Here is a 7,122-nt window from a genome sequence, read left to right as displayed (position 1 = left end):
TCTCGTAATTAAATATTTCACGTGCAGCTCATGGTGTACAGCAAGATGTCTTTTAACAAAAACCTTTTCCATACCTGTTACTTTGTAATGAAATACTGCAGCTATAGATGTCTGTGACGGTGCTAAAAACTGTATCTCTTCTTAGTACTACGAAATATATCTGTTGATGACAAGGCACATGAATAAGAGAACTGTTAATCATATACAGTATCTTTGACAGTGGAAGATTTTTTAAAAATCTATGGTACGTGAACATATCAAGCAATATAGCAAAATAACATTACAGTTCCTTCCAGCACCATGTATGTGGACTGACACTGTTGACTGCTAATAAGGTTCTCGTTCATGGAATGGTAGCAAATTTCTGTGATCAACAGATTATGGACTGCCGCACCATAGTGCGATGCTACTGCGAATAAATCTCTTCTCACACGCACACGTCCTTCAAGTTACTGAAATGCAATTATCAGTCGGAAAAAGATATAGAAAAAACAGCCATGCACCTCGTAACCACAAGTCGTACTAAAATTTGTTTTGACGGTGGAAGCTTAAGTGACGGAACAAACTCTTCTGGAAACCAACTGGTGAAAATGTCACATGTCAAGCATTCTTTTAATGCCTGTAAGTGAACTGTAATGATGACATGTTTATATGATTGGAACATTTCGGACTTTTACCTACACAAGGCGGCAAGATTTATATGTGGCAATGTGGACAAATATCTGTCTTTTTTCATTTCAAAAGCCTTCTTATCTGCTTACTTTCTGTATCGAGAGTTCTGGTTTGATGCAATCATTAATAAAGCATCGTTTCATCACAGTTGTATACTTGATGATCATTTAAATTTTCATCTACCATTACCTTGTTTAGATTTTAGCAAACTGTGAAGCAAATTCACTCTCGCAAGAACCTGGTCCTCCTTCATAGGTCTTTTGACGAATTTCATAGCAACATTTACATCTGGAAAACCATTAGTCAGGTGCTATAAAATGTTTTTGGAATATAAATCAAACCGAAATTATTCGAATTGGGCTTTAATAACTGACCCGGAAAGTGACACAGTTTCACTACACTTTCTTAAAAACCGTCTATGAAAGCATTCGTGGAGTTCAATACCTTTTCCTACTTTAGACCTTTTTGTGTCCATTCCAACTTCACTTTCAATTCTGTTTACAAAACTTTTAAATTGATTTTCTTCTTTTACCCATGCTCTGAGTTTTCCTTCTTTAGTTTATCAGTCACAGAATTTGCCTTCTGTTTCAGTGACATCATAACCATCACGCAGAAATCTATACAATGAATGTATAAGTTAATTTCATTGTTTAATGAATAATTTATGAGTTACATAATGGTTGTACTCATTTCAGTTATTGCCAAATAGTGTTGCATAATCACTTTGTTGACTGCGTCACAGTGTTATAATGAGATCTGTATTCAAATTTTCTATCCAGCCGCTATTCTGGTATGCTTTTGAGACAAACCAAAGGTTGAGTTTAATTACGTCCATCTATTTCGGTTATTGTTTAAATGGCTTGGTTGTTGCAGAATCAATTTTACTGCAGAAAGGCTACATGCAGACTGTAATAAGATTTTTTCAAGTTTATAAAATGTGCTGAGAGCGCAAAACATTCACAAATTATATTTTATTTAGGAGCACTTACTTTACTCTCCATCGTGTCCGTATCCGTGGTATATCGGGCAGCAGTACAGGCTTTCTACCGTATTATCAAGAAACAATCAAAATAAAAATAAAAATTTAAATTCTAGTTGCTGACAACGAACAAAAAATCTATTTTTAGGGAGTGAAAATCGTTAAGATAGTAAAGAAACTCAGTTCATTTGCAAATTTCACGTGTTCCGTGGTAACAGATCTTCTTCCGTTTCAAGGTACAAGGTCCTGCGCGAAAGACGAACTATGGTTTAACAGTCCACAAGGCTACATAACTAGTTTTAGAAACATGCAGGATTTTACTCACCATAAAACTCTGTAACGGAATAATTAACATTTTTGTCCGAATAGCTTTAGTGTATTGTGCAGCACTTAACATATCAAGTGCATTGCACGTAATATTGCGATGTCTACTTAAGGCTGTCTCTAGAGCACGTTCCTTCGTATGGTTCTAAAATCAGTCACTAGATCGAAATACCGACCAGGAAATATCTTATGTATCCAGACACGATGTCTTCCAGGGACAACAGTCCCCCTGCTTTGGTTTCCAAAAAATTATGGAAATATATCGAAACAAAAACTGCTCAGGAAAACATAAGGCAAATGACATCGTTTTGATGAGTGCATTTTAACCACGGTAGTTCCGCACGAAACTGTCTTAAGTAAACAAGTGTTGCTCATTTCATTTGAGTCAAACGAGAAAGTGAGACATCTAGTAATCACGGTTATTCTTTGTGAAAGATCTCATTGCATGGAGTGAACAGCCAGGCCAGGATACCGGAATGCGGATGTTTGCAGAGCTGTCAGAGAGCTCTTAGTGATGTTGTACAATGGCTACGACCGTGGTCTCCGATTTGGGTATACAAGTTGCAGCAGTAGTTTTATTCGGCCGTCGATCACTTTTGTAGAGATAATGAATATGAAGTGTTACAAAAATATAGGAAAAAATGTAGGTATTAAAATGGTTACAGGTGTTTGAAAGGTATGAGACCATGGCTTTATGATGGGAATCATCCCGTGCTTTGCTTGCAGTAACTTCGAAAAGCCAAGGAAAATCGACTCGGTTTGTTCACTTTTTGACACCAATACGGCTGCAACTGAGTCCCATTTATCATGTGACAACAGGTCCATGTGTACGATGTTTACATTTTGTGCGCAACTCCATATCGTCGCAGCTCACACATCGACATTTATTCCCTAAATTACTTAAAGCAAATACAGGGAGCTTTCCTCAAAGAGAACCGTACTGTTATATTCCTGCATCCCTTTGAAAACGACCTAGCGCTCCATTTCGTGGACAGGACATAGGGATCTTATTGCTTAACACCGTCTTCATACATAAGCCCTGTTCGACTGAGAGCAGTTTTGCGGTTACTCGTTTACGGGTGTAATACAGCACTCTTAGGGTTGTGTACATCACTCAATAAAAACGGAACCCTTATAAGATCACTATGTTGTCTATCTGTCCGTCTCTCTGTCTGTCTGTATGTCCCAGTGTTTAAAAAAATGTTCAAATGTGTGTGAAATCTTATGGACTTAACTGTTATGGTCATCAGTCCCTACGCTTACACACTACTTAGCCTAAATTATCCTAAGGACGAACACACACACCCATGCCCGAGGGAGGATTCGAACCTCCGCCGGTACCAGCCTCAAAGTCCATGACTGCAGCGCCTCAGACCGCTCGGCTAATGCCGCGCGGCCCCCAGTGTTTAAAACCCCTTTTTGTCGTATACTGAGGTCTTGGCTCCCTCGACAGTGTAAAGAATTTAAACTTCTAAGTAAATGGAATCAAAAAATGGGCAGCTTCTGAAACTTGAAACTCACTTACCAAAACCTCATTTACTCATAGTCTTTCCTAAAAAGGAATGAATTAGTGCTTAATTCAATTCAAATATTCCATCTGAAATACCATCGTCGTCAACAAAATTTGTACAGCACATACTAATGCCAACTGGAATACCAGCGTCCCAATGCCAAACACAGTGACACCAACGACCAGTCCGCCTTCAGTAAGTGGCGGGGGAATGGATTTCCTACCAACCATGGCCTACCACACCCGTACAACTGTACACATCGTTACCCCTCATTCCTGATTTACTATCCATGGAAGAAAATTCAAGTTAACTATAGCCTGGGACTGCACAGGCAGCTTTATGAATGCTTTCGCTAACATATGAGTAGGCGACACATTCCATGCCATTCAACATCGAACCTCACATCAGAAGAAGACAAAAGTGAATCACATAAGCATAATCGCTGGATTAATGAGGGCACTTGAAGTTCGGTGAGGGATGAGCATTGAAAATAAAATAACACAGTCTGTCAATGCCATCTCCATAGCACACTGGTACCACAGTACCGAATTACAACGAAATTATGTACACAAGTCACGACCTGACGATCTATCTAAAGTGGACGAAAACGGGACTTCTCACATATCCGAAAGAACAGACACCATATCCATATAAGTATATAGTTATGGCAGTACCGGCCATGACTTTCCTCTTCTGTGGGGATGCACACATATTACCAAACTCTTAGGGGCGTGGTAAGAACGTCTTCAACGAATAATGAGTGTGTCGGGTAGGGACACTACGAATGTAGTGTGCAGAAATATAAGGTGAGAATGTGTGTCTCGCGGAAGGCGTGCGCGAGATATTCCCTGCAGTCGCGCTCTCCTCTGTGCTCTGGATGGCTCAGTCAGTCCGGCTTTCTCCGCCCTGCAGTGCGGACGTGTTGTTTGTTTTCCGCCTGCGGAGCACGCGCGCTCGCTGTTGTTTAGATTTTAGCGGCCGTCACCTACGTGTCGCTTACATGTACTAGAACCAAGGCCAACCGTTTTAGAAAATCAATACTACGATTCACCTTCTGCAACGATTATGCACGACCAAAAGCCTTGGAAGTGGAACACTTCTCTGTGACATTGCTAAGATCCGAGCTGCCGACTTCTTGGGCATCCATTTGTCCATATTAAGCAGTACGGTGTACGTCAACGTCGTCAATGACGCGGAGTGTGGAAGAATATACTTCGTGACACGAAACACGGACTAAGCTTTTGCCATGCCGACTGAAATGTCGGTGCCGTCACTGTCGACCATGCAGGCCTGGGAATGCGCACCATCCGAGTTTTCGAACTCCCGTTCGAGCTCCCGGCGGAAGACGTTATTGCGGCTTTCCGCCCCTATGGCACTGTACACGGTCACACTGCCGAACGCTGGGTGCAATTCGAAACGTACCCCGTTCTTAACGGTGTACGACAGATCATCATCGATCTCCATCGCCACGTGCCATCTTACCTGCAAATCAGCGGGTGCCGATCGGTCGTCACATACGACGGCCAACCCAAGACCTGTTCCGGGTGCGGCAAAGAAGGCCACCCCAGGTCTGAGTGTCTTCAATGACGAATCACCCAATTGCCAGCCGCTCCCGTGGCACGTTGTAGAGTAACGACGTAAGTTTTTTTATAAATGATTTCCTTTTGACATATGACCATATGTAGACATCGTCATCTACGTCAATTACAACACACATCAAAATTATTTAAATCCTTTTTTAAAATTTGTCTTTGAATGGTTCTTGAACGAAACTGTAATTAAAACATCATCATTTGAGTCGTATGCGCACCATTTCGTCACTCAGGCCAATTGGTTTGCGCAAACATTTTTCAATTGAGATGTCCTTTTATTTCTTCTCAGAAATTATATTAATGCAAGTTATCTGATTTAACAAATATTAGAACCACATTGAATACACTTTCCAGATTCAAACTCGCGATGAACGTTGTCACAATTAATAATCTTCTCAAATAAATTAATAATTCATTCACATAATTCTTCATAAATAAATTCTCGGAACACGTATTTGAACTTTAGCAGTATCCACTAGTTTATTACCTTCTTACATATAGACGTGAACCTGAACCTTGACAAGATAGGACTGAACATTTACAATATGATTAAACTTTCTATGACGTCATTGTTGTACAAACATTACAAATTCTTATTTTTTTCCAATTTTTAGAAGCACGATGCAACAACTCGGTTTCAGGATCTTCTGTTGCTCTTTGGCTGTCGACCCGCGACGTATAGTGGCCAGCAATTTTCCCTCTGGTCCCGGCAGTGAAGATGCTGTCTCCGTTCGTTGCGCCGCCCTCTCCGTACATGAAACACAAAAAATAAATACAAAACCTTAAACAATTCACAACCTTTACAAATATTACAAAAAATACATAAGAAAAAACACAAAATTAAACTTATATTCACCTACAAAGTGGGCTGACACTTGTGGATGGGTGACGCTTCAATTTCGCGTCCCACTACATACCCCACCCCCAAGCTCAGTTTTTCAGGTTTTAACCGAAAATAAAACTTCTTCTATATACAATATTTAACTGTTAATATTGTACATTTATCTCACATTTTCCGTAATCTAAAGTCCTTGCTCTTAGATAGATTTAATCCTTTTATGACAATATTGTTGTGACTATTATGGTAATTCACAACCGAATATATGGAGATTACTCCTTTTCATTTAATAGTTGCTAGTAAATAATAATTTGGTACGTTCTTTAACGTTGTTACATTAGGACAGAGCGTCCAAATTGTGATAGGTTGGTTTCAGTTTTATTCATTTACTAGAGTTATTCTTTCCAAAATGTATATTAATAATAAGTTTCTCACAATAACTAATAGTACTATTTACTTTACGTCGTTCTTTTCCCTAATGCTTTATTTATGCCTGAGGTCAAGAAGAAATCAAGTAAACCTTTCTTTAGAATCTCGGCACGGCTTTCTTTACCTTCGGACACTTTGTTGGGTAATGGCAATTTATTTAGGAGAAACAAGCGAGAGAGCCCCGTTTGGTGTGTTCTATATTAACACTATTACAAATCTCTATTAAAGGCACTCTGCTATGTTCTCGTGAGCCATATAGCTCTGGACGCCCATGGTCCCTAAAATTATTAACCATTTCCTTTGGCTCCTACTTTCCGAGTAAATATAAAATATACAAAATTCCTTCTGACCTAATAACAAGATTTCCTCTATATAAATCTCCTTTTGGTTATCTTTCTCTTTTTGAAGTACCGGTAGATTATTGTAGAAAACTTATTTAAGCTTTCTGTTATTTCTTTGAAATAACACGTAACTAGCCCGAAAACTTCACATGAATAAACTATGAACGCTCTTCCGTATGTAACATATACTAAATATTAACTTATTTAGGAATGGAGGGTTTCATTTGATCGACACTATATAATCCTTTAATTACACCTGATGAAGGTTCCATAAGAAGTAACGCTTTGGGATGTACAATCTTATGTACAACATATGGACCTTCAAAGATAAAGAAGAATTTTCTACATTCCTTATTGATCTTCGAACTTTTAGGATGAGATCGTACTAATACAAGATCTCCTACCTGAAATGAGGGTTCTATAGCCTGTTGATTAT

This window comes from Schistocerca cancellata, chromosome 3 (genome assembly GCF_023864275.1).
Source record: "Schistocerca cancellata isolate TAMUIC-IGC-003103 chromosome 3, iqSchCanc2.1, whole genome shotgun sequence".
NCBI lineage: Eukaryota > Metazoa > Arthropoda > Insecta > Orthoptera > Acrididae > Schistocerca > Schistocerca cancellata.
The sequence above is the reverse complement of the archived record's forward strand: the minus strand, read 5'-3'. Positions refer to the sequence as shown.